The sequence below is a fragment of the Choloepus didactylus genome, chromosome 15 (genome assembly GCF_015220235.1).
Source record: "Choloepus didactylus isolate mChoDid1 chromosome 15, mChoDid1.pri, whole genome shotgun sequence".
NCBI classification, from domain to species: Eukaryota; Metazoa; Chordata; class Mammalia; order Pilosa; family Megalonychidae; genus Choloepus; species Choloepus didactylus.
In genome coordinates, this window is record NC_051321.1 from 24,017,688 (window position 1) to 24,045,655 (window position 27,968).

Sequence of the window (27,968 nt, forward strand, 5' to 3'; positions counted from 1 at the left end):
CTCTTTCAAAATGACTCTTTGTATTTTTTCCCATATCAGACCTAGATATTTGATTACTCCATAAAGGTGTTTTTTTCTGAGAATTCAGAAATACCTTTGAACTTTGAGCTAATGACAGCCTTTCTTTTCCAGGTAAAACACATATCAAAACTGTCCCTCAAGCTGAAATTCTGATCCATGTCACAGTGCTCAGATACTGGCGTTTTGACTTCACATGTTGTTGGACTTGACTTTAAGTTTCAGTTTTCCTCGACCTCCAGTTTGAGTGGCCCTAAATTTTCAACTTGCTTGTCTGAATTCGAGACCACTTCTGCTTGATTTCTTACAACAACATGCTCTGTACCACTCCTTGCTCACCCATGCTCACCTTAGACACACACTTCAAAACCCTCTGGGCACCTGGAACTAATGACCACTCAGGAAAAGAACCAACCCTTTGTTCCCTCATCGGTCTGAATTACCTTTACGTTTGGGAGGAAATCTTAAAGAAACACTGGACTGAAGCTTAGAACGTGCAATCAAATGAAGAACATCTCCAGCATTTGACAGAGACAACAGCTGGCCTCTGTGGTTAGCAACAGGCTATAACTCAGAGTTTGCAAACTCAAAATCATACAGGCAGATGACACAAAAGACAGTGAAGTTGCTGAATTCTATTAAGATCTAGAATAACACCTCTCTAGTTGCATTGTGCTTTAGAACACTGTGTGAGCTAACTACAATGACTGAGCAGAACACGTCAGCAGCCTGCCTGCCTGTCTCTCTAACCTGCTTCTGATGCCCAATAGGAAGGATAATAGCAAGGGAGCTCATGTGGCGATGCAATATGCCCATCTGAGAGGGAGTGCAGCTTCTCTGCTGGACCTTCCTTGATTTGCCTCTTTCTCCTCACCACCGCTAAGCTCACAGTTCTCCCTGCTCTGCTTCTAAGCCCATCCGGGCTTGAGCCAGAAAGGATGTAAGTAGCTTCTCTTCCTTGCAGCTGTGACAAGGTAATGAATGCCCTCTTGCTCCCCACAGTGATGCTGTCCATTCCCAGTGTCCTGTCCTTTCCTCCTTTATGAGCCTGCTCAGTTTGAAGATTCATGCACCCAAGCATCGGAGCACCCACCCCACCCTATAAGTTCCCAGTTCCTAGAACATGACACCTGCTATGATTCTTTCAGAAATGAAAGCCAGGCCCTGTCTTCACAATCTGTGCATGGCTCCGTTTCTGCAGTCTGGTGTCAGATGACATGCCTTGGAGCAAATGTGATTCTCCTTTAAATGTAACATTGAAGCTGATGGGTTCACAGTCTGATATAGGAAAGGTTTCCTGTGGTTTAGATGATGAAATACTCTTAGAATCTTATTACAAAGCTGTGGTGAATCTACTAGAATGCAATTTTGGTGTTTTACATACATGCGAAGGAGGGGAAAATGATTTTGAATTGGTTGTTATAGTTGTTATACACCCACTTACCATATGCCTAGCACTGTGCTGGGAGTTGTTGGGAATTTAGACCAAAAGTAAACCACAGACTGTCCTCAAAGAGTTTACATGCCAGGTATGGACACACACAGACACACACAGACACACACACAGACACACACACAACACACACTCATAAACTAAGAGTACACAATGAAAGTCAGTACATAAATGATATTATTTACTACCTATTGGGTTTCTACTGGACTAGGCAATCTACGCAAGTGTGTGCAAGTTCACAACCCTGAAAGTATCAGTTTCCCCCCAACATTTTACACATTGTAAGGCTGAAATTCAGAGATCTCTACCTAAGGTCACACAGTTTGCAGAATGGCCAAGTCATGGAAGCCTGAATGCAGAGCTGGTGCTCTTTTCTCTGATCAAGTGGTTCTCATCCTTCTGTGCGCACTTAAATCAAGAGAGGTCCTTCAAAAAAGTACAAATGCCTGGGTCATACCATCAGAGATTCTGTTCACTTGAGGCCTGGGCACTGGTATATTCAAACAGCCCCAGGTGATTCCAATGTGTCACCAAGAGAAAAACCACTGCGCCAAATCCTACCGCCATTGCGTAGTAGGCAAATACCGAAAAAAAATGTCTGGTAGTATGAATTATGTACCCCAGAAAAAAATGTTCTTACTCTTATTCCTGTGGGTGTGAGCCCATTGTAAATAAGTCTTTTTTGAAGATATTATTTTTAGTTATTATTTTTAGTGTGGGGCTGGGGCTGGACCTTCATCTTATTACTGGAGACCTTATGAAGAGAAAGCCAGTGGAAGGGAAGCAGCTGGAAGTCAGCTGGAACCCAGAAAAGAAGGGAGAAGATGCCACCATCTTGCCATGTGACTGAAAAGCCAACGACCCAAGGATCACAGGCAGCCAGCCCCAGATTGCCACAGTCTTTGGGGAGAAAGCATCGCCTTGCTGACACCTTAATTTTGGACTTCTCCTAATCTCAAAAATTGAGCCAATAAATTCCTTGGTACTTGTTTTAGCAAATGGGAAACTCAGACAGTATGCTCTGAAGAAAGAGTTTGGAGTGAAAACAGTTATAGTAGGTGAGCAGGGATGAGACAATTTGCTGCTAAAACAAATAGTTCCAAACCACCTATACTTACATGGTAATCATCTTGCTCCAGAGTCACAATGAGTCCACCCAACTTCATCAGATTCTCATCTGCAAAGAAAAGGTAAATGGATGAAAGTCATAATTCATGCATATTGGGCAGTACCCATTACACTGTGTCTTGACATCCTCATCCTATTTGGGCATCACAATAACCTGGTGTGTGGCGGGTGAGGTAATTTATTTACCAATGAGAAAACTGAGACCCAGAGTGATTAAGCAGTTTACTAGATGGCACTTGGCTAGTTAGTGACCCCATCTGGCACTCATCTCACTGTACCTCTCAGACTTAGCTGCTCCCACAGCACTGGAACTCCGTGGCACTGCTGCAAATTGAACAGAGAGATCAATAATTCAAGCAGCTACTAATTGAACCGGTGAAGGGTATGGCTATATTAACAGCAAGTGCTACTCTTGGAAGCACTCCTTAAGCTCCTATGACAGACACAGCTCAGCTTGTATTATCATAATCATCCCTCCAAATAAATTATTCAGATCAGGCCATGCATGCTTATGAGCTTGTGAAATGTAGAGAAACACATTTTTTTTCCCCCAAGCGACTTGTTCAAGGAATTAATATGCATTTCCCCCTGAAATGTAATGATCTGAAACACTTCAGACCCTGACCAGGTGAAGGCACCAGGAATGCTTATTCAAGCGTGGGCAAAGCACTGAATTAGCAGCTTTCAGCAAAACTACCCCATTTGCCCTGGGCTTACAGAAAACAAGTTGTTAGAGCATAAATAATTTGGGGGAGGTGGGTACACAAAACTTCTAAAACCAAGTGAAGAGCTAGCAATATGCACCAGACGGTGCTATCATTGAATAGTACATGTTTGCAAGTGAGTCGGGATCCATGGTTTTAGTTCTTAGAGTAAAATGACTCTCTAAATCAGAGGAAACCCTGCTGTCATCAGCCCCCACTGTGGAATCCCTGCACATTGTAGAACCCACTGGGTGTGAGAGAGTAGAGGCACAGAATTTTCTTTACCTATCGCTGATCATTTTGCTTTTCAGAAAACCTAAGGCAAATGGGGGCTTCTGGTTCTAGAACAATTAAGAAATCTGTTGAACTGGGAAATGTGAATATTGATAATTATAGAATAAGAAAGGAAAGAAGAGAAAGTTTCTAAATGATTAAGATATGTCTTTTATTAATATCTTTTTCTTAGAGAAGTTGTAGATTTACAGAAATACGCATAAAATATATAAAATATAGAGCTTGCATATACCACCCTATTATTAACACCTTGCATTAGTGAGGTACATTTGCTATAATTCAAGAAGTGTCTTCTTTTAATTAAAATAATGACAAATGAAAAGACAAGTATTGTCTGATATCACTGATATGAAATAATTAGAATAAGCAAACTTGTAGAGTCAAAATCTACAATACCTTACAAGGGGGTGGGTAGGGAATAGGAATTTAAGACTTAAAATGTGCAGTCTCTATTTGGGAATGATGGAAAAGTTTTGGTTATAGATGACAGTAATGTAGCACAATACTGTGAATGTAATTAACAGCACTGAGTTACACATTTGAATGTGGTTAAAAGGGGGAAATTTTAGGTTGAATATGTTACTAGAATAAAAATAAAAAAAAAAAATCCATGGAACTGCACAACACCAACAGTGAACTCTAAGTTAAACCATGGACTCTAGTTAACAGTACAGTTATAAAAATGTGTTTTCATCAATTGTAACAAATGTACCACACCAACACAAGGTGCTAATGATAGAGTGGTAAATAGGAAACCCCGTACTTTAGAAACTAAAAACAAATAAATTCTCTAATAAAAAATAATATTAGAAATAAATAAACCAAAAAATGAATGAGGTAAAAATTACCCACACGTATAATTAATTCCTCAAAAAAGTGTGTCTACTACAAATAGTTTCTGAAGAATTATTGTTGTCAATGTTGTTTACCATATGAGAATACATATGGTATTCTTGAAGCTAGCAGCTCAGGGATGCCCGTTAGGTTATTTTGCTTTCAGGTAATAAACAGTGAGTTAAGCAAATAGGAAATGACTTGGGGAATCTCCTTGAATCCAAGAAAGAGTCGAATAACTGGACCTTGGGAAGCAGACAAGAACTTCCTTTTACTCCTAAGGAATGTGGGTGACCAGGGTGCAGCTTGGAAAGTCTTATTAAGACAGAAGGCACGTGAAGCTCGGATAGGAAGGGACTAGCGAGACTTCTGTGAGAGCACACACAAGCCAGTGCGTGTCCAGGAAGCTTCCCATCATCTCTCAGTTATCCAGAGTGAGCAGAAAAGTGCTCAGGTTTTGTGCCTTTTAAGCCTTTCTGGTTTGTGACCTCTATTCTTTTCAGCTATCTTCCATCTCCAAGAGCACTGCCACCTGCTATGGAAGGTGAAGGGGTGTGTAATAGGCAGTCCCTCCTGAACATGAGGACGAGAAAAGACAAGGAGATGAAATGCTGATATTTCCCTCTGGCTTATAAAACTGCTTAAATTACATAAACGGAAGAAAAATGTGATTGAGAACGCTTCTTACTTCTCACACCTCTTTTCAAAGTGGCAGTCACTGATTGCACATGGAAATGTAACCTTAATTTTCATTTTGCCCTGCATCTGCCGTGACAAGAAAATCTTTCAGCCTTTTGCTCCCAGAAATTTTCCATCATTTCACTAGCAGACATGAGATAAGGGGATTCAAGATAAAGCAAACAAGAAAGCCTCAGATAATTCAATAAATAACAAGCCAATTTCTATGATATATTTTAGCATCATTTTTTTCTTTTGCCTTCATACCCATAAACCCTATTTTGTTGGTACCTAAGCACAGTTCTTTCTTTCCAGTATTGGTTAAATACAAAGAAGAAAGACTTTTAAAAAGGCCATTAGCATAGTCCTGACTGACAATTCTGCAAGTCATTGGGTCTATATCTGGTTAATGCTGCTGTCCTGCTGTCATCTTGACCTAACAATTTCATCCAAGGTGTTGCAAACTCAATAGGTGATAAGAAAGAACCAGGCAAGCTGAGTATGACCGAGTGGCACACCTCAGTGAAGGGTACATTCCATCCACAGGGACAGCTGCTACTTAGCCTCAGCACATTGTTGCAGGAAGTAGAGCCCAATATTGTCAGATATTCACTTTTTTTCCCCTTAAACAGAGGCTGGAAATCTGATTTTTTTTAAATCTAAAATTTTCTGATATTTAAGTGTTGGCAAATAATTTTAAAATAAAAATTAAATATCACACATGCCAACTAACGTATGTGTCTGAGCTGAGTACAATTCAAGGGCTGACTTTAATGAGCCCTTGAGAACAGATGTCATCTACTTCTTTTCCATTTCCTACAATCCCCATGCCAGTGTGGACGCACACAGTAAAGACTGACACCCATGGGGCCTGGCAACTCCTGGAATTGGCCAAAGTCACTACATTAACCCTGTAGAAATAAATTTATACTATAGCCCCTGCCCTGTATTATCTGACATTTGTCCTCTTCCTCTGGTGAGATGAGCCCTGAAGAAAGATAATTCTCCCCAACTGATCTATCCAGATGTTTTCCTCCCCTTTCCTCCTCCAAAGGTCACCTGCTTCCCAGATGCCAATGGTAAGGGGCAGACAACTCTTGCCTTCCCACAGGCAGTAGCTCTTAACTAAGTGGTAGAACTACCTTGGTAAATATTAAATAGCGTGAAAATAACAGGTACACACACACACACACACACGTTCACACACACACGTTCACACACACACAGGTACCTTTGATGTTTCTGAACTCACTTCATGTATTTGAATAGTACAGTTATAAAATGTGTTTTCATCAATTGTAACAGATGTACCACACCAATACAAGGTATTAATAATAGAGTGGTATATAGAAAACCCTGTTCTTTATAAATAAAAAATTATAAATTTTCTAATAAAAATAATAATATTAGACATAAATAAACCAAATTTACCATAAGAAATATGTGCTGTGGATTGGTCATGAAACAAAATGAACATAGGTGGTGAAATGATCCAGGTTGTTAGGTATATAGAGTGGTCCTAGGAATTAATCTTCTAGGCAGCTTCTGAGAATTACTTACTTATTTATTTTGTGCAGCTAGTCTGGCTTATTCACCTTTGAATAACTCTAGGTAGATACATTTATAGCTGCATTTTGGCAAGGCAGAAGATGAATGATTCTAAGGAGTTAAGCCATTTAAGTTGGGTCACGCAGGGGCTTTCTGATAGGAAATAAAGGATCTTATCAGACCAAACCCTAACTTATGGGACAGATGGATCTAGGGGCTCACAAGATATTCAGAAATACAGACTTAACCGCCCTCCTCCCTTGCTCCCTCCTTCTCTTCCTCTCCCTCTTCCTCCTGGGAAGTTCCATTCTCCAACAGGCTCTCCCTTCTTTATGTAAGAGAGAGTGAGATCCTGGCCTGCATGGTTGGTACTGCTTGTGATCTCTTAAGGAAGGAGACCCTTCCTCACCAGCATCCAAATCCAGTCTCTAAAAATGGCCTCCGGGTGGCCTTTGTTGTCTCCTCTTCCCAGTTGCTCTTTGACTGTCACGCCCTGAGAGGGGCCGTCCTAAAGAAAGATACAGGGAAAAAAGTAACCACAGGCTGTGACGATGACCAACGTTCAGACTAGGTTGTAAATAAATGATTTTGATATTTTCCTGGAAACAAGTTTGTGCAGTGCATCTTCCTTGTCTACCGTCCTTACCTAAACTTCTGTGGACTGAGCCCAGATTTTGAAAATGAAAAGCAAATCCACACGCCTGCTGCAAATACACTCCTCTTCTAGGGGGTTCAGGAGTTAGCAAAGCATTATCATTGATAACAAGGATGCGGATGATGAAAATGATGTTAATTAGCATCATGATAAAGAATTAATTATTCATCCTATGATTTTTATCGCATCTTCCTTTCAGAATTTTTACAAACCCCTCTAACCTAGTTTTCCTTATCTATGCATGATCCCTAACTGTGGAGACAAGAATTAGCTATGTAATTGTCTTTCAGATTTATTTCATACCACCCCACACCCCAAACTGTCATGAGATCCTGAGTCTCAACCAGTCCACAAAGGAAGCTCTTGAAGGTTCAAAGTGCCCAGCACGTCTTGGGTCTTTAAACCCACATAATCTAGCTGTCTTAAGCCCATCCAGTCACAGTGCACTCAATTAAAAACAATTACTTACTCCTCTAATGATAAAATGACCAAGCAGGAACTGAAATATTTCTTTCCATTCTGAATCTAATTGAGTTAACAATGATAAGAAAAAATGAAAACAGAAGTGATGAAATCTGGGATAGTGAGGTATGACAACAGAAAGGTGTATTAATCTAAAGGAGATTAAATCTTCAAATCTCTCTTCCAGTTTAAGCTCATTAACCTTTTCACTGCCTTACAGGGAGAGGAAGCAAGTTATTCAAGCAGCATTTAGTCAGTGTCTACTACAAATACAATGCTGTACTGGATGCTTTGCAGGATGCCAAAAATAGAAGGCACATTTGCTTCATTTGCATCATTGTCATTAACATCATCATAACAGCTGATATGCATTGAGGGCTTAGTGTGTGCCAGGCTCAGTCTTAAGCATGTTACATGTATCACCTCATTTAATCCTTATCACAACTCTCTGAGGTAGTATGTTACTCATGACTCCTCCAATTATGCACAAAAGAAGCCCAGTTCAAGCCAACCTGAGCAATAAAAATAGCAGCAACAACCACAGCAGCCACTCAAAGCACTGAGAAAGATAGCTCAGTCCGTCTGGATCAGGTTCTAACAGTTCCAGCTCTTGTTGACTCTCCCTCTTCCTCTCTTCCCTTGGGCCTCAGGCTCTCCTCCATGGACATGCTTCTTTCTCCTGGCAGAACTGATGAATTCCAGAAGTCCTAAGAAGCGATCAAACCTGCTTGCTTCTGTCAAGACATCCACAGGAAGAACACAGATTGACCTGGCTCGGGTCACGTGCCCAGTGACCAGAGCCAGGGGGATGGCCTGTTCCTGTTGGCCAGCCCTGGGTCACACTGCCCCAGACTGACGTCTAAGGAACCAGGTTCCATTAATATGACCACATCAGAATTGCATTTTGTAGTGGAAGGGGGAAAACAAAAACAAAAACACAAATCAGATGTTCAGAACAGCTAAGTATTATCACTCAGAAAATTTAAAACAGGAAAATTACTAAAATCGACTATTTCCAGCAAGTGGGATATCAGGTGAGGAGCAGTGCAGTGGGAAACTTGCTTTTTATTATAAGCCCATGTTTAATTTTTATTTAATCATGGGCACATATTACTTTGATATAGATAATTAATGAGGAATAATCTAAATATGTCATAGACTAAAAAGACTTAAGTTTAGATGCAATGTGAAGTAAAGCCCAGAACAGTGGTTTGGGGTCCATGAATCTACATTTTACAAAGCTCCCCAGAAAATAATGATAGCTAACAGGTATTGAGTTCTTTACTACATATCAGTCATTGCTTTTAGGGCTTTATGTAAATTAACTTAATATAATCTACAGACACTTTGGGGTAGGTGCTATGATGCCTGTTTTCCAGAGGAGGGTGACGGGTAACAGAGAGTGAAGAATTTGCTCAAGTTTACAGAAGTAGCAGCAAAGCAGGTGTGCCAGTTTGAATGTATTATGTCCCCCAAATGCCATTATCTTTGATGCAATTTTGTGTGGGCAGATGTATTAGTGTTGAAGAGATTGTAATTCTTTGATTGAGTGTTTCCATGGAGATGCAACCCACCCAACTGTCAGTGATAACTCTGATTGGATAATTTCCATGGAGGTGGGCCCATTCAGCGTGGGCCTTGATTAGCTTGCTAAAGCACTATATAAGCTCAGACAGAAGGAGCGAGCTTGCTACAGTCAAGAGGGACACTTTGAAGAACGCACAGGAGCTGAGAGATGAGCTGCAGCTCACAGAGCAACATTTCGGAGACGGCCTTTGAAAGCAGACTTTTGCTCTGGAGAAGCTAAGAGAGGACAAATGCCCCAAGAGCAACTGAGAGTGACATTTTTGAGGACCTGCAGCCTAGAGAGGAACGTCTTGGGAAAAAGCCATTTTGAAACCAAAACTCTGGAGCAGACGCCAGCCACGTGTCTTCCCAGCTAACAGAGGTTTTCCAGACTCCACTGGCCATCCTCCAGTGAAGGTACCCTATCATTGACACCTTACTTTGGACACTCTATGGCCTTAAGACTGTAACTTTGTAACCAAATAAACCCCTTTATAAAAGCCAATCTATTTCTGGTGTTTGCAAAAGGGCAGCATTGGTAACCAGGACAGCGGGTATTCACAGCCCACACTCAGCTACCACACCCTGCACCTTGTCCTCTCTACTTCCCCCCAGGGGACCAGGGTGGTCTGAGGAGACTGAGTTACAGGAGGGATTTGTGGAGACTTCCAATGCAGAAAGGCCAGGGCACAGCTTGCAAAACCCTGCAGTAGATATATATATATATACACATATTTTTTATTTTGAAATAAATTCAAAGTTACATGAGTAGTTGCAAAAACAATAATAGCCCCATACACAGAATTCCATCATACCCTGACCCCCCTCCCGATAGCTCAATCCACCAACTTTAACATGCTGTCACATCACTATTTCTTTCCCTCCCTATCTATCATCTATCATCTATTTCTCTGTCTTCTGAACATACGAGAGTTAGCTGCACATCCTTGAACATACACTATAATTCACATATGTACTTCCCATGAACAAGAACATTCTTTTATGTAATTCCATTAAGCACAGCTAAGAAGTATAAGAGATTCAACAATGATACAAAGCTTACATTCTATATTTCCTTTTCCTTATGTCTCAACTGTGTCCCTTCGAGCCACCTGTCCTCCACCCTCCAATCCCATCCAAGTTCATCCTTAGCATTCAATTATTGTCTAGTTAGACTGTCTTTTTTTTTTTTCTTCTTTCAATTGTGGAAACATATATACAGCCTAAATCTTCCCATTCCACCCCCTCCCTAGCCTTCCATTAGTGGGATTAATCACGTTTAGAATGATGTTATGCTCTTTCCCACCATCCATTACTAGAAATTTCCCTTCACCTCAAACAGCAACCCTACACTCATTTCTTAACTCCCCATTGCCCCTTCCCCCATTTCTCTTAACCCAAACTCTGCTCTTCATCTCTATGGTTATATTCTCTGATAATTTCTTTGTGTTTCCTGTGGGGCTTAAAATTAACCTCTTAAATCCCTATCAATCTTGTTTTTCTTTGATACCACCTTCACTTCGATAGGGCACATAAACTATGTTCCTATACTCCTTCATTCCCCCACCTTTATATAGTTGTCTAAAATTACATATTTTACATTGAGTTCAAAACCACGGATTTGTCCTTAGAGTTTGCGTATTTTTTATCATGTAGGAAGTAAATAGTGGAGTTATAGTTCAAAAATTATTGACTTCTATTTGTATTCCATTGTGTTTGGAGAATGTTCTTTGAGTATATTCAATTTTTTTTTTTTTTTTAATTTCTTGAGGCTTGTTTTATGTCCCAGCTTACGGTCCTTTCTGGAGAAAGATCTGTGATCACTAGAGAAAAATGAGTGTCCTGATGATTTGGGATGTAAGGTACTATATATGTCTGTTAAAATTCTCTATATCTCTTTCTCCTTTCTTTGTCTCTCTGTTGGTAGGGCTTCCTTTAGAATCTTAAGTAGGGCACGTCTTTTATCGACAAAGTTTCTCAGCATTTGTTTGTCTGTGAAAAATTTCAGCTCTCCCTCAAATTTGAAGGAGAGTTTTGCTGGATAAAGTATTCTTGGCTGGAAATTTTTCTCTCTCAAAATTTTAAATATGTCATGCCACTGCCTTCTCGCCTCCATAGTGGCCACTGAGTGGTCACTACTTAGTCTTATATTGTTTCCTTTGTATGTGGTGAATTGCTTTTCTCTTGCTGCTTTCAGAACTTGCTCCTTCTCTTCAGTATTTGACAGTCTGATCAGAATATGTCTTGGGGTGGGTTTATTTGGATTTATTCTATTTGGAGTTCTCTGGGCATTTATGCTTTGTGTGTTTATATTGTGTAGAAGGTTGGGGAAGTTTTCCCCAACAATTTCTTTGAATACTCTTTCTAGACCTTTACCCTTCTCTTCCCCTTCTGGGACACCAATGAGTGTTAAGTTTGGATGTTTTATTTTATCTATCATATCCCTGAGATCCACTGCAATTTTTTCAATTTTTTTCTCCATTCTTTCTTTTGTTCTTTCATTTTCTGTTCTGTGGATTTCTAGGACACTGAGATGTTGTTCAGCTTCCTCTAGTCTTGTATTGTGAATATCCAGAGTCTTTTTAATTTGGCCAACAGTTTCTTTTATTTCCATAAGATCTATTTTTTTATTTACTCTTGCAATGTCTTCTTTATGCTCTTCTAGTGTCTTCTTCATGGCACTTATATCCTGGGCCATGGTCCTCTTGATGTCCTTTAAATCCTTTGCCATGTTTTCATTCTTCGATTGCAGTTCTTTGATTAATTTTGCGAGGTACAATGTTGCTTCTGAAATCTTGATTTGTGTGTTTGGAGCTGGATTCTCCATATCGTCTGGTTTTATCATATGCATTAAGATTTTCTGTTGTTTTTGGCCTCTTGGCATTTGTTTTGCTTGATAAGGTTCTTTCAAGTTGTATCAAAAAAAAAGGATATCAATCTAATTTTTCAGAGACACAGTTTGGTGACGTATACTTTCTCTAACTAACGAGCAGATGGCGTCTGTGAGTCACCTATATCCCTCAAGTCAGTTCTCAACCTTTTTTCCACGGAGTGTGGGGAAATGATTCTTGTGTATTCAGTTGGAGAACTCAGTTTGGGTGTGTTGCTGGAGCCGTCCGCCCTGAATGTGGGGCATGTGTACGGGTGGCCAGGGAGGCAGGGCAGTTCTACTGTTCAAATCTCCCAGGTTCCAGGAGATTCAAGGCTGCTGCAAGAGACTAAGCCTTCATTTCAGTTCAGCCCCAGACTTTCTCTCTTGCTGTCCCACAAACCACCGGACTTGGCGTAGCGCCCCTGGGTTCTCCGAGTGGATTCCCCCTCCTAGCTGCAATCCTCCCTCAGCTGAGGGAATGCTGTGCTACGTCATCAGTGTGTGCTGTCCCTCAAGGGAAGCCCTGGGCCACTGGGCTGTGCCACGGGGCTCTCAGCTCGTTTCAGAATGCAGAATGTCTGAGGCTGTCTTTACTGCAACGCCTTGTGGGCTGAGAACAGCTGAGGTTTTCTCCACAGAGAGCGAGGGACAGAAAAACTCCCAGGTTCACCCGTCAGCCAGATATAGCACCTGCTCCTCTGGGCTCCCTACCCTGAGACAGATATGTCTCCCGATTCTCCCAAGGTCAGTTGTCACCAAAAGCCTCTGTCTGCTTGTTGAGGATTCGCTGTCTGTATTGAGCAGTTAATATCAAAACCTCACTTGGAGCTGGGCTGAGAGAGTGCACGGCATGGCTTCCATGAGGGAGGGGCTCTCGGCTCTAGGTTCTTGGCTCTCAGCGCAGGTCTGCAGTTTTACTTACAGATTTTATGCTGTGATCTCGGGCATTCCTCCCAATTCATGTCGGTGGATGTTGAGTGTGCAGTCATGTTTGTCTCCCTGCTGTTATTCCAGGTTATTTACTGTTTTTTTGTTCATTTATGAATTGTTCCGGGGGAGACTAAGTCTTCCACTTCTTTCTATGCCACCGTCTTCCCAGAATCTGCAGTAGATATTTAATGGTCCTGACTTCTGCTCCTAACTATAGACCTCTGGCCCAGATATTTTCACTGAACTCCAGATCCTATTACCTATTTTGCATGTCTTCAACGTACCTTGTGATATTCCAGAGCAAACTCACAAAATTCTCCTGCAAGTGGCTTTCCTTTCAGTGTTCCCTGTCTCACAGAATGGTGTCACCCTCCACATCTCTCTCTCCCTCATCACTTGCCTTCCTCCCTTAACCAATAAGGATTCCCATCACTCGCATCTACTAAAGCTCACAAAACCATGTGCTGCCCCCAGTCCCCTGCCTCACCCCAATCATCTTGCCAGGATTATTGCAATTGTCCCCCCAATCCATTCCTTACACTGCCAGTAACAATGACCTTTTCAAACATGATGGCTGAAGCCCTAAATCCTTAACTTTTGCTGTAAAACCCTGTACACACCTATCTCCTAGGCCTCAACTCAGACCACACAGCGCATGCTCCATGTTCCAGCCATGCATTCTTCCTTCAGTTTCTCCAACTCCCCAAGCTCCTTTGGCTTCAAGCCTTCACACACCACAGGAATGAGCCTTTCATCCTGCCTTGGAAAAGTTACTTAATCACGCAAAGCCTCTGTGGTCTCATCTATAAAATCATACATCAGAGTTGTTAAAAATATGAAATAAAATAAACACATAATCTTCCTGGCACAAATCAGCTGTTCAGTAAATTTTTGTTTCCTTAAATATATTCCAGAATTTAAATTTTCCTCCAATCGTCTTCATACTATAAGGATAAATCCATTTGTACTTTTTCTCTAATTGTGATTTTTAGACAGTCAAAGTAGGAAGGAATCTTTAAAGGGCATAATTATCTCATTTCAGAAATTCATTGAAATCAGAATATGTCTGGCCAAGAAGCATCTGTGCAGCAGTTTTTAATTACTGCCAAGTTAATAATATCCTGTACATTGTGGAACGTTTGTCAAATGCAGGTGTTTGGAGGTCAATGTTCAAAATTACTGCTTTGTTCTATGACCCATTTAAATAGTTAGCAAAATTAATCAATGAAATGTACATACTTTTAGAGGTAATGACATGAAAAAGGATTCCAAATAAATGAGCAAATAAAGAAAATAAGTTAGCATCTAATTTGTAATTAGAGATTATAGTCTTCAATAATATGAAAATGAGTTGAACCTTCATTTGACGTATAAGGTAGAAACACAGTCACAGTCCCATTGAGATTAAAATTACCTTAATAAATGGACTCAAGAAAATGGACTTATTGAAAGAATGAAGATATAATTATAAAAGGAACATTAACAGAAAGATAGACTCAACCAGAAAGTGAGCAGAGTACAGAATATACACATAAAATGTGGATATGCTGGTGAGATGCTGGAGAAAACAAACCAAAAAAAAATATTATAGCCTAACAAGTTTCTTTATATTAAGTTGAAAATTATTGAAATTTCTGCTGATATATGGGCAAATATTAGGAAAAATAAAAATGAATGAATATTTGATGTTGAAAATTAGAAGTTCTGGGTATGTTATGGCTATATTTGTAAAAGCTATCTTCAAGGTATATATTACAATTTGAGCTCAACATTCTGCGTTGTATCTACTTGTCTTGTAGGTCCCCATATTCTGTATCATATCTACTTGTCTTGCAGGTGTCCTTCTCTATTGTGCACAATATTAGAAGTTCCAGCTAATAAACAGTCCAGGTGTAGCAAAGGGGTTGTCCTACTCAGATGAAAGATAAAAAAGTAAATAAATGTTTCTCTTATAAAGTTAACATAGAAAGTCAATAGTACCATCTGACCCAGCAGGTGTTGAGTGTCAGTCCTCATCTGTGAACCACCCCTTGCTGGCTGTGCAAATTTGGGTGGTTTCTTATTCTTAACCTTCATAAGCCTCAGTTTCCATATCTGTAACGTGGAGATAACAATACCTGACTCATAGGACATTGTGAGGGAAAATATGATATTTATAGAAAGAGGTAGTGCCAGGATTCAAACCCAAGAATTCTGACTCGAGAATAACCTATACTTTATACTTTTTAAAGTTAACATCCAGTAAAATTCAACTTCATTTTTGTGTACAGTTCGATAAGTTTCGATGCATGTATAGGGTCTTATAATTACCAAAGTTTCTACACACTTATAGAGTCTTATAATTACCACTACAAAAAGGATATAGATATTCCCATCGCCCCCAAAAACTTAGTCATGCTATTCCTTTGTTGTCACCCCCTCTCTCCACCCTTAACCTCTGGAAACCAATAATTGGGTCCCTGTTGCTACATTTTGTCTTCTAGAGAATGTCATATAAAGGGGATCACACATATTATAGTGGTACGGGGTTGGCTCTCTTCACTTAGCATAACGCCTTTGAGATCCATCCAAGTTGTTGCATGTGTCAGTAGTTTTTTCCTTTTTATGCTGAGAAACATTCCACTGAATAGCTATACCCCAGATTGTTATTCTGTCAACCCACTGAAGAATATTAGGGTTGTTTTCAATGTTTGGTGATTATGAATAAAGCTGCTATAACCATTCTTATACAGGTGTTTGTGAGAACATATGTTTTCATTTCTCTATGGTAAATATCAGGAGTGGGATTGCTGGGTCAGATGGTACTATTGACTTTTTTATGTTAACTTTATAAGAGACTATCGGACCATTTTCCAGAGGGGCTGTACCACAGCAATGTAAGAGAATTCCAGTTGCTTTTCATCTTTGCTAGCACTTGATACTGTCAATGTTTTTAAGAGACAAAGCAAGCAAAAGACCATTTCCATCCATGGGTTATCTCCACTCACGTTAGCAAGGATTCTTCTCTCTCTGGATTTTAGTTCATCTAGTCCTATTTGCTTTAACAGCTGTCCAATGTCTTTTAAAATATGATTTTTTGTAATCTCTCCATTTTTTTTTCCTAATTGTCACTGTAGGAGCCATAGTGTGTCAATACTTACCTTCTTCCTTCCTGAAAGAAAAAATTGGCAATGATATTATTTCATTCCTCACCATTTCAGTTTGATTATACAAGCTGTATCTTTAGCAACCTGAAATGACTGTGTGTGCAATAGCTGAGAAATAATATGTGATTTTGTTGGACCTCAATTGGACCAACTGTGGTTAGAAAATGGTAAAGTTCTGTTTGAAGATTTTTGTCTCTAAATCTATGACTATGGGTATGTTTCATTATATTTTCTAAGAGTAAGAAATACCCTCTATCTTCTGGAGCTCCCACAACATTTAGTGATTTAAAATTAAATATCCAGACACTGTTTAGGGATCTGATGACATAGGTGTACATAAATACAAGGCCACATGTTGATATTGGAAAGTGGCTTACAAAGTTGTATTAACTTTTACAGCATTTTTTTCAATCAAGTAATTGTCCCCCTGCCCCATTTCTACAGATGAGAATTCTTAAGTTCTCCATCCAAACCACTCAGAGAAGGGGATAGGGTGAGATCCAGGAGATGAGAAGAAACCAGCCATGTGAGGAGTGGGGATAAAAATATCAAACAGGTGGAACAATATGGGCAAAGGTCACAAGTTGGGAAAAAAGATGGCTGAGTGGCTGAGGCATAAAGAATGACGAGAGAGTGATGACAAAGGAGATGAAGACACTGGCAGTCTGCTCAGGCCTCACGGACAATGCCCGGACTTTATTCTGAGTACAATGGGGGAGCTATCCAAGCTTTTAAGCAGAGAAGTTGCATGATGTTTTTATGCTTTTAAAATACGATCTTTTGCTGTTTATTGGGCAAGAGTTTCCTTATTGTTTTGATCATGCTCCAATTAATAGAAAGAATTTGTATGCATTTTCAAAATATTCATTTGTTTATACATTGTTTATGCATTGCTACCATTAAGCAATTAAACATTAGGAAGAATAAATTGCTATCCTTTGAATATAAAAATTAAGCATGCATAAAAATCAATTACTTTCCTCTTTCTGCCCCCAGTGTGTCAGTCTGGTGCTGCTGGGCATAAAAACCCCACTTTGGATGTAATTTTTGTAGAGAAGAGGTAGGGAGGGATTACCTGAGAAGCAGAGAGAACAGAATGGTGAAGGCTTCTGGGGTAGAGACTGTGATGTAGATATAGTTGAGAGACATATTGTCTTATTTAGAGCCTAATGGCTTGTAGTAACTACAGATCTAGGCTTATTGTCTGGCTCTGGGCATCAATTTTCTCCTATTGGATGGCTCATTTGTTTAGCATTCTTTTAATGAAATCTGTTGGGAGATTTTATGGGGATGCTTGATCAGAAAGCACTTGAATTAGATCACTTCTTACACAGGCTATTGCTTGGCAGTTTTGTTAAAGGAAGTGGATTTGGGATATTAGTGAAATTTTGCCTTTTGCCTGCTGACAGAGGACAATGGGGAACAGGACTCTATGAATTAAAAGCTCTATGAATTAAAATACCATAAATCAAACAACAACAACAATGCAAGAACAACCAACCTTGGGACCAATTTAATCTAGCTTTTCCTGATTAAACCCTTCCTCAGACTGATAATTAAAATTGGGGATTGAAAAATGACCAGACCTCAGCAAATACCTCTCAGATCTCAGACACCTTCTCTTCTAGGGGATGACTGGGGTAAGTTAGTTCAGGAAGAAAAGAGATTACCTTTATGGAGCAAAGGGTCAGCTTTATTTTCGTCAAGTTTCTGCAGAAAGTGCTTCATTTTGGAAAAATGACATGAGTTTGTGCTGGTGTAATAACAGTCCTGAATCCAAATGTAAGGGTATTAAGGCGAAATCAGTACTTAGCCTTCAAATCTTTTGATTTCTTTTCCGCCACCCCCTCCCCTTTTTTTATTTTCCCAGTCACTTATTTGGATAGGGATCCATCTGGGTTCTGACTTTTTAATCTGGTTTTCCTCTTCTGGAGGAAGCCCCACATTTATTTCAGCTGGAAAGGTTAGCTGGGCATGAAATGTTCTTAGGCAAAGGATCCTGCAAGGTTCTGAACTCTTTCCGAGTGAGAATTTCTGCTCTCTCCTATCTGGAGGCCACAGCCCACCAGATGGTGCTACTTCTATGGAAGGGTGCAGGGATAGGTTCCAAGGTTGAGCCATTTGTCAAGAGTTGCAAAAGGATGTTTCTGGAAGGACATTCCAGGCTTCTATAATGTTAGCCAGGACATGTTATCAATCCATGCACTTGACTTTACTGGCAGAGAAGGCTGTTCTTCTATTCCTCCTTGTCTTGGACTGGTCTTAGAATTACAACTTAGAGAGCCTTGTGATAACTGCTTTGGGAAGAGTTTGTGTAAGAGAAATTCTCTTGGACCCTGTTGGAAACATTGGTAAGAAACTAGCACTATGTTGTTTTCAAGGCGGGACCATCACAGACGTAGGTGTCAGGCTATCAGTGATATTACCATGCAAAAAGCAATGGAACAAAACCTATGCATATGCTGGATGTGGTACTATATTTTTGTACCAGTCATTAATCGTCCTGGTATTCATGTGTTTAATCATAAATATCTATTACCTAATTACTATCTGTAGACAGGAGTGTTACTAAGTCTGGAGGACTTAGAGATTCTAAGACACTTTAGCCCTTGTTTTAAACAGGCTTGGCTTTTAAGAAAAACATTAAAACATTTTAAAATTCACTTCTGCTCTGTCTGTTGCAGCTATGTATCCTCTGTTGGGATTTTGCTGTCACTTCCCACCCTAACTTATGGAACTTGAAATTTCAGTCTTCCCCTAACTTGATATTTATTTGCGTAATTATCAGGTGGGAACTGCACTCGGGCACCTTAGTGTCTGGGGGTGAGGTGCCATGTTGACTACTAACTTCATGAAAGGCTCCCCAGAAGGGAGCAGAGTTGGGTATAGTGTGCCTTGGTATAGAAAAAAAAGTGACTATAGAGCCTCATCTGAACCTTTTAAATAGCAGCAGAGGTGCTGGGCTGGCAGATATGAAGCAAAACTCAGAATTTTAGAACTGCAAGGGACCCTACCATCTAATCTTATCCCTTTACCTTAAAGGCCAGTTAGCTGAGAGGTGACCTACCCAAGGATCCTCTACAAACTAGTGGCTGGGTAACCAGTACTATGGCTGAAGTTTGCTCCCTTCATTTAGGTTCATTCCAAGACATTACAAGGCCCGTGTTACCAGCTCTAGGAAGTTAGGATAGGGAGCAAATACACACACACACACACACACACACACACACACACACACACACACACACACACACACGATCATTCATTCATTAATGTTATTGTCAGCTCTAGGAAGTTAGGATAGGGAGCAAATACACACACACACACACACACACACACACACACACACACACACACACGATCATTCATTCATTAATGTTATTTTCTGCTCAGGCCAGGAGGACTCACAGCCTGTGCTCTGGAGGATCAGGTCAAGGTCTCCACTCGCAGAGGGAGCAGGACACCTCCACCCCTCATGCAGGGAAAGCGTGGGGATCCCAGGGCCGGCCGGGTTAGAGGAGCGGGGGCCGGCGCCGGCGAGTCACAGCTAGGGTCGTGTAGGCGGCAGCGGGTGCGGTTAGTCCGCAGCCTCTGGCCGACGGGAGGGCGAGGCCACGTGTCCGGGGTCCCGGCTGCAACCCGGCCCCGCGCGCAGTCTCCGCAGCCGGCCGCGCCCCGCCCCTGCGACGCCGCCCCGCCCCGCGATCTGCGCCCGCGGCCGCCACCTGCCTTGCGTCGCTTCCGCCAGTCCTCGCCGGGGCCCAACTTGGATGGAGTTGGGGTCCTGAGCGACCGCCCCCCCCCCCACAGCCGGCTCGCGAAGAGTCCTTTCGGTGCCACCTCGGGGCCTGGGTCCCCCTCCGCTCCTCTCCGCTCCTCTCCGCTCCCGCGTTGGGAAAAGTTGGCGCCGGCGGCGGCTCCGGCTGCCCCCCGCCGCGCCCGGGCTCCCTCGCGCGCTGATCCCAGACCCCAGGGGACTCCCGTCACCGGGGGCCGCGAGGTAGGGCTCCTGCCACTCCTTTCCCCCTCTCAGGGCTCCTACACTGAGGGGGGTCAAGGCGAGGACGCGAACTGGAGTTCTGGGAGTGCCTGTGAGTTCATGAGCAGAACTCAAGCAAAACCCCTGCTTGGAGATGGAGCAGCTGAGGTCAATCAGAATCACATTTGCTCCGACAGGCGACTCCGTACACATCTAAGCCATGGTCCACTGTTCTGGCCACAAAAGCAGCATGAGCAGAGGAGAGGCCATGGGGTTGCAGGCGGAGGGGTGATGGGTGGGTAGAGTTCAAGCTGAGATATCCTATGGAGAAGGTGGGAAAGGGGCTTCTGGACTTGGGAAGTGTGCAATCCAAAGCCTTTGCCCGTCTTCCACAGAAGTGATATCTGTGCAAGCCCAACTTCTGTTCCACCCCACGCCATCTTCTTTTCCAAACCCTCAACCCTGAAAGAAACTTCAGAGTGAGCAGTGTGACCTGTCTCCCTGGTCACTTAAATGTGTGCAGCTGAAGACAGGGAAGAGTGGAATGTGACAGAGTCTCTGGAATGAGGTGATGAAAGAGATAAATTCCCAGGCAGGCTGACATTCCTTCAAGGAACTTTCCCTTTACTTCCTCGGCTTTCTGTTGGGCTCAAGTTGGACCAAAAAAGACTGGTATTTTTGTAAGGTAATCTAGACAGGAAGCCTGGCTCCTATTCCTTCTTCCCTCTAAAGGTGAATGGACAATCAGTGTCCTTGGAGTATTCTCTGTTTCTGGGCACTCATCAGGTACAAGTTAAGGGGAGAACTGTGGCGTCTTCTAACAGCCCCAGCACAGGGTAGTGTCGTCAAACCTGGGGCTTTCCAGCCTGGGAATGAGCAGTTGTTCTCAGGCATGATCAGTCCCAGGAAGATCAGATATCACAGCGACAGCCACCCTTTGTCTCCCCCATTTCCTGACCTCATTTAGGAAAGAGCACAAATAAAGACTTAGCCCCACTTTATGGAGAGAGGAAAGGGATCACTGGATTATAGGAGCTGACGCTGGGCACAGGGCAGGTGGAAGCCAGCGAGCTTTGCCTTTGTCAGGGGAGGTTCTATATTTTTGAGAGAGTTTTGCATCTGAACTTTACTCTGAAAGTGCCGATCCTGAAAACTTTAACTTCCTTAAATAAGTATCTTGGTTGCAATAGCCAAAGACAATTTAAAAATGTTTTCCAGGCATTGGGAACTTTAACTCTAAGATGGGTACCTTTCTTGGTGTTTTCAATTGTCATGTAATTGCCAGAAACATCCTCAGAAAGGTACCACTTTTAGTTGTGTTCATTGTCAGCTTTTAATGAAATTAGTGAATTTGTGAATTTTAATGAATTTTAAAATAACAGTTTGCTTTTTCTTAATCCCTTGGTGCCTAGGCATAGGCTGTATTAAGACAAATCATGACAACAGCAGTTCTGACACCATAAATTAATTTCGCTTGCTTTTGAACGTCATATAAATATGCACTATTTTGGATCTGGTCTCTTTTACTCAACATTGTATTTGTGATATTCATTGGTAGCCATCTTTTTCACAAGCAAATGCAGCTGGGAAAGAGTGAGACAATCTTAGTTTGGTTTTAGCATATTGGCATGATTTAAAAGAAACAAAATGTCAAAAATATTTTGCCAAACTCCTACTCTACATTCAGGCGCTGTGCTTAGTACCTGGATGGCAAAGTTAGGGAAGCTGCTGTCCAGGGGTTCTCAGTCTAATACCAAATTCATATTAACCAAAGATCCTTGCATTGTGTTAAATGTTGCAAAACATGTATACAAAAGTGTTAGGAACACAGGACAGGGAGACGCTCTTTTCTCCAGGGTATTGTCACAGAGGAGGTGACATATGTGCTAGGTCTTGAAGGATGTGTAACGGCTCACCAGGTAGAAACTTGTGATGGAAACTTGGGACATTGTTGTAGGGAAATCTGGGTTCCTGATCCAAATATGATCCAGCATTGGAATGTGGTCACTGAATTCAGGTTTCTCTTCTGTTGCAGGGAGATGACCTGTACCACCCATTCTCATGGGGCTCTGGGTGAGATCTAAGAAGCTGCTTGTGAAACACTTCTTATGCTGGCAGTGCAGTGCAGAGGGAGCCATCGTCATTAAATGTAAGTGGACTCATCAGTACTTATTTAGGCCAACCTATGTGCCGAGAACTGCACTGGTAAAGGCACCAAGAATGGAAGATGTGGCTGGACCACTCTGGGTGTATTTGTCTTATGCTTTATTATGTGATGCCCTGGGATGGAGCCTGATGATTTGTGTGAGCAGAACTGAAAGCCCAAGGAAACCACCAAAGGAGGGGACCAGACTCAGAACACAAATATCTCTGATAACATTGATTTGTAGATGTCCTGCAGGAGTTGAACATGAGTAACACAAATACACATAAAAAACTCAAAACGGCAAAGGCAGTGTGGTTTGGAGGGGAGAGGATGGGCTTTATAGCCAAGCAGTGAGGGAGTTGAATCCTAACTTTGATTCAAGTGGCGCAGCCATTGAATCTGTTAATGTTCTTAGGCAAGTCATTAAATCCCTCTGAGCCTCAGTGTTTACATCCTGAAATGGGGTTTTACAATTACTAATTACACAGGGTTTGAAAATCAGTTGACATGGTCTTTCACTAGCTTATTTAACAAACAGATGTAAGTACATACTGTGAGCTAAGCACTTGGAGTGCAAACCAGGCAGGGGCCACTGCTTTCACGGAGTGTAGATTGTCTTTGGTAGGTATAGAAAATAAGTTAAAGATGAACTTGGGGCTCCTTAGTTATTATATAGGTTTATCAGCAGATGGGTTGATAGTCCAGATTGATGTTGAGAAGATGGAATGAGGTGATGCTGGAGAGATGAAGAGCTATAAAAAGCATTCTGAGGAATTTCCTGCTCAGTGTTCTGTGACATATCAGTAGCAATATGAAATCCCTGATAACATTTTTGAGGAGGATGTTTAAATTCTCATGTATGCTATTTTAATCCTTAGATACAGACTGTAGCGACCCTAGAAAGGACCCATAGATGAGAAGGGCCTCTGTAGCTTCTGACGTAAAATGTCTTGCCCTGGCTTAGTCCCAGAGTACTGCCTTTGGCACTCTTATCAGGAAAACAGTTGGGTTTTCTTATGGGTAGGCAACTTTTATTATCTGGTACCTTCCACAAAATGCTTGACTTTGTTAAGAAGCTGTCCTATGTCAGGAACAAATGTGAGAGGAAGTGTTTCCTTGTGAGTTCATCCAAGCAAAGATGTCACAGTGGAGAAAAGGTGTCAGTTGTCAGTGAGGATGGACTTGTACCTCCTAACTTTGGGCTTTTAATTCAATTTTATATTAATTTCTTGCCCAAAGCCTATCAGAAATATGAGTTTGGACTACCAGTGGAAGTTGGCCTGCTCTTGATAGTGATGTTGTCTTTTGGGTCGCCCTCCTTCTCCATCAGCAACCCTTCCTCTCCCTCACCAACATTTCAGCAATTCACATCTGAAACAGGAGACCCTGGAAAGCTTGGGACCTCAGGAACTGGGCTTTGACAAGAGCTTGCCTCCGTGTGCTCTGGAGGCCTCCACGATGAGGGAGTTGAGAGCATGGGCTCTGAGCTCCAGCAGTCTGAGTTAGTACCACAGCAACACTTCTCTAGAGCAGGGGCCAGGAGAGGCAGCTTAGAGCATGGGTGGGATTTGGAGTCAGAAAACTCTCTGTTCAAATCCTAGCTCCATCACTTATAGCTGGGATTCCTTCAAAAACCCTTAGCCTCTGTGGCATAAGAGCCAGAGGGGCCCAGGGAGGCTTTGTACAAAAGCTGGGTGTTGACGAGGATGAAATTGTATGAGCAGGGAGGGAAGAAGAGGAAATACCAAGCAGAGGTAGATTTTCAAATGTTGTGTTGATGACCTGGATAGATCTTCCAGGTGTGCATGCTTTGAGAGGGAGAAAAATGGGTAGGGTGATCGGTCACTTTGGTGGTGAGAACTGAGTGTTATTTTTGCCACATTTGCCCTCCTCACTTGTGTCCATTAGATTTCTCCCAGGTTCCAGGGGCCTCCAGACATGTGTGGCTTTTAAGAAGGCTCTCAGAGCCCCATGGCAGGCTGAGGGGGATGACTCACCCCTGAGAGGCAGAGGAGGTAAGGTTAGGAAAGTTTCTGAGTGACCACTTGGGGTTAGATGTGTCTGGAGGAAAGAGAAATATGTGTAATTTCCCAGACCTGGGGGTTGAGCTCCAAAACTAAGTTCTGCCACCCTGCAGGAAACTGTAGCTAGACCCAAAGATGGAGACTATTTTGAATGACATGGGTCAGAGTTTATTATTCCTGGGAAACATTTAAGATCCTTGGTGAAGAGTTCTGGAACCACCATGTGCATGGGCTTGTTTCCAGTCAAATAATGTCAAAGTGTGCCTCCTATAGAATCATTATAGTGCAAGGGAATTTCTGTGGGGCTTGGATTGGGAAGATCTTTGGAGTCTTGGATGTGCTCTAATAATCATTTCTGAGCCCAATGTCTGCTCGATGGATATACCATGATTTTGTCCTCTCTCCGTATGTCGGCAAATGATTGCAGTAGAAAATTCCTTTGAAAAGTAGTTAAGAGTATTCAGAAAAAAGCATATTTCCTGTCCGTTAGCATGTCACATCACCCAGGTCGTGACCAATTGTTTCTGAGCCTCTGCCAACTTCTCAGTCCAACCATAGCTTCATACACCAACTTCACTAGGACACTGGATGGTGATACGAGGGAGAGAGGGAGAAGAAAGGGGCTGGAAGGCTGGGAATGATGTAACTTCAAAGCTCCTCTAACTCCATGACCTTTTGCTTCTTGAAAATTGTGTCACAGCCAGGACTTGGACCAAAACCTATTTAAAATCACTTGAATGAAAGCTTCATTGAAATAATCATGACCCATATTGTCTGTCTCCACTTTTCATAATCTCTGTAAATCTCACCAAATAATATTATTTTGCTACATTATACCTTTAAGGTACTCCTGGCTTTATTTTCAGTCTTGTCCCTGCATGGTTAATTCCTCAGTTTTGTTAATTGAATCGATGGAAGGTTGCTCCCTCTTTCTACCTTGATTATACCTTGGTTACTCTTAGAGAGAGACAAGAGAACAACAAAAAACTACTTGAATGAGCAGCATTGTTAGCAGTGAGCTGAACTATGAGTGGCATAATCTGAAGATCTCTTAGAAAATATGAAATGAGTAAACAACCAGGATCTTGTGCATCTCCCAGGGTAATAGGATTTGCCGACCTTTACCAAAGTGTATTCTGTGGGATGTCAGTAGGTGTTAGATGAACAGTTTAGTTTTTGTGGTGGTTGTTTGGAAAACATTGGGTTGAATTATGCTTATTTACGTCATTCCTTATCAGAGCCTTTAATATTCTAATGCTCATTGAGAAGAAAATCACAAAAATTTATATGAGAATGTGAACATTTTTTAACCCCCCTGGATTGTCTTTGCCAGAGCAGTCTTCTGTGGAACCCATTTAGAAAAGTCTGGGTCAGTGGCTTGTTTTCATGTCAGTTTCATATTAATAACTAATGTGGGAGAACAGTTCTCTTTTGAGGAAGATATCATGGCAGGTATCATCTAGCCTTAATATTTGTACATTTGTGTCTCTGTCACAACATTTGTTTTGGTGTGGCTGGATTAAAGGATGGACTCAGTGTCCTAGTAAGATAGTGTCAGTTGCCACCCAGCAGGCAGTCTTCATTTCTGCTGCCCTTTTCTTTGCAGATACACCTTGATTTTTTTTTTTTGGATGATGGTGGTGGTGGGGTTGAGTAGATTTGTTGCACTCTGCCAGATCTTTATTTTCCCAGATTTCCTTGCAGCTAGGGGTGACCTAGTGTCAAATTTCTGGCCAATGAAACAAACAAAAAGGTTCTCCTTTGAGTGTGGGGGAGGGGATTCTGAGAAAACTTTGGGAAAGTTCTCAAATAGTTTACAGATGTGAAGGAACTATTCTTTACTTGATCTTAATATTAGAGTTATTTGCATAGGTTCTTAGATGGTTTTATTGTTTATATTTCTCTTTAGGAAGATTTCTTCCTTTTGCCTTGAATGTGTTTGGGGCTTTGGTAGCTCTCTTGTGATGGGGAAAGGGCAAAACTAAGAATGAAAAGCCAATATCCCGAGGACCACAGAGCAGAAGGACACAAAGAATTTGGGTTCTTGAAGATGCTATTGATCTGCTGCATTGAATTCTGTCTTCAAACTCCTTGTTAAGTAAACAATGAGTATTTATTATTTAAGCTCTTATTAACAAGCTTTTTAAAAAAATTGCCGTTGAATATATCCTAAATGATACACAGGTTTAAAATCTGTTATACTTCATTTGTGCCTTCATCTTTCTTTTCCCTTCAGTGTCTGCTCTTGGGACTATGAGCATCTCAAAAGAAGCAGAGACCCATCTTTGAATGTTTTAAACAGCTTCTGGTAAAACTAGTAAGTTTGGTCTGTCTGAATTACTTTATCCTTCTCTTGACTTGATAAAATGGGGCAGGGACTTTGATGGACATAGCCCCATGTCCCTCAGTGGCATCTGAGGTAGGCTTGTGTTTATTAAAAAAAGGGGCATTTACTCTTCATAAACAGTTAATAAATGAGGATGTTTTTTCACAGTAGAAAAGTAATTACTGTTGGTTAAACTGTAAGCTTCCTAGGAGTGTTTCAAATAGGATTTTTATAGCAAAAGTGAGGTTGCTCAGAGCCTTTAGGATCTCATCATTTGAGTTGATAGAGGTCTACCCTTTTCTTCTCTTTGCTGCTGAGATCTGTTCCCAAACAGCTGGGCAGCTTGGCTGGCAAGAGGGCTCCCAGGAACTGTGCGTCAGGTTGCCTGGGGGCTGAGGAAATTACTGTGAGGAATTGAGGAATCAAAGGTCCCACACAGTGATGGGTAATTATGAATTCTGGGGATGCAAAACTGTAGTGTGCAGTGCGGTGAGGACATGATGTTTTAGATGCTTTCTATTTATGGACTTTAGTGCACAGCAGCTGGTGTTCTCCTTTCTGCCTTCTAATAAATTTAACCTATGCCCAGATTTTCAAACCTCAACCTATCCTAGTATAGCCACTTCCTATTTTGTGTTTTTCGCAGGATATCTTGGAGTTTAGGAAACTTAGAAAATGCAAGCAGGTTCATAAGGAAAATTTTCTTTACCTACCTATATAACTATCTACCTAACTATTTTCTGCTTCCCTAACCTACATGTCTAGTCACCTACTTACTTATCTTCCCAACCTGTTCAATACCCCTAAAATACTTACTTTGCCTAACTTACTTTCTCATACTTACCCATGTACCTGTCTTCTCAAATCATAAAGGGCACCTATCAGTGAAATCAATGAAATTCTTTCTTCGAACATTTCATGGCTTTGCTTACTGTAACTCTGACCTTGAGTCAAGGGGCTTTAGCATGATGGATTATTTTTGTTGTTGTTTTGGTTCTGTTTAGGAAACAGACTTTACTGTAACATCCATGAGGAGGATAGGCAGATGTGATTTTATGGGAGATTTTAAAAGTAGCTCCATAAATAATTAGTCATTCATTTGTCTGTTTTTAATTTGTGCATTTTCTCTCCATTCTGATATTTTCCTCCTATCACTTATCAAGCATTCGTTAAATGCCAGTATGAACTGAGCCATATGTTAAGTG

The 27,968-nt window shown here is 41.4% G+C and overlaps 1 long non-coding RNA gene across 1 annotated transcript; it reads right to left on the reverse strand.

Moving 5' to 3' along the window:
* Positions 1-2,586: 2,586 nt before the first annotated feature.
* LOC119510941 lies at positions 2,587-19,793 on the reverse strand. Its single transcript, XR_005212074.1, has 3 exons — positions 19,697-19,793; positions 2,878-2,923; positions 2,587-2,648 (listed from the first exon to the last, which is right to left on the reverse strand). It is a non-coding gene; the product is annotated as an uncharacterized LOC119510941 (long non-coding RNA).
* Between the last annotated feature and the right edge of the window lie 8,175 nt (positions 19,794-27,968).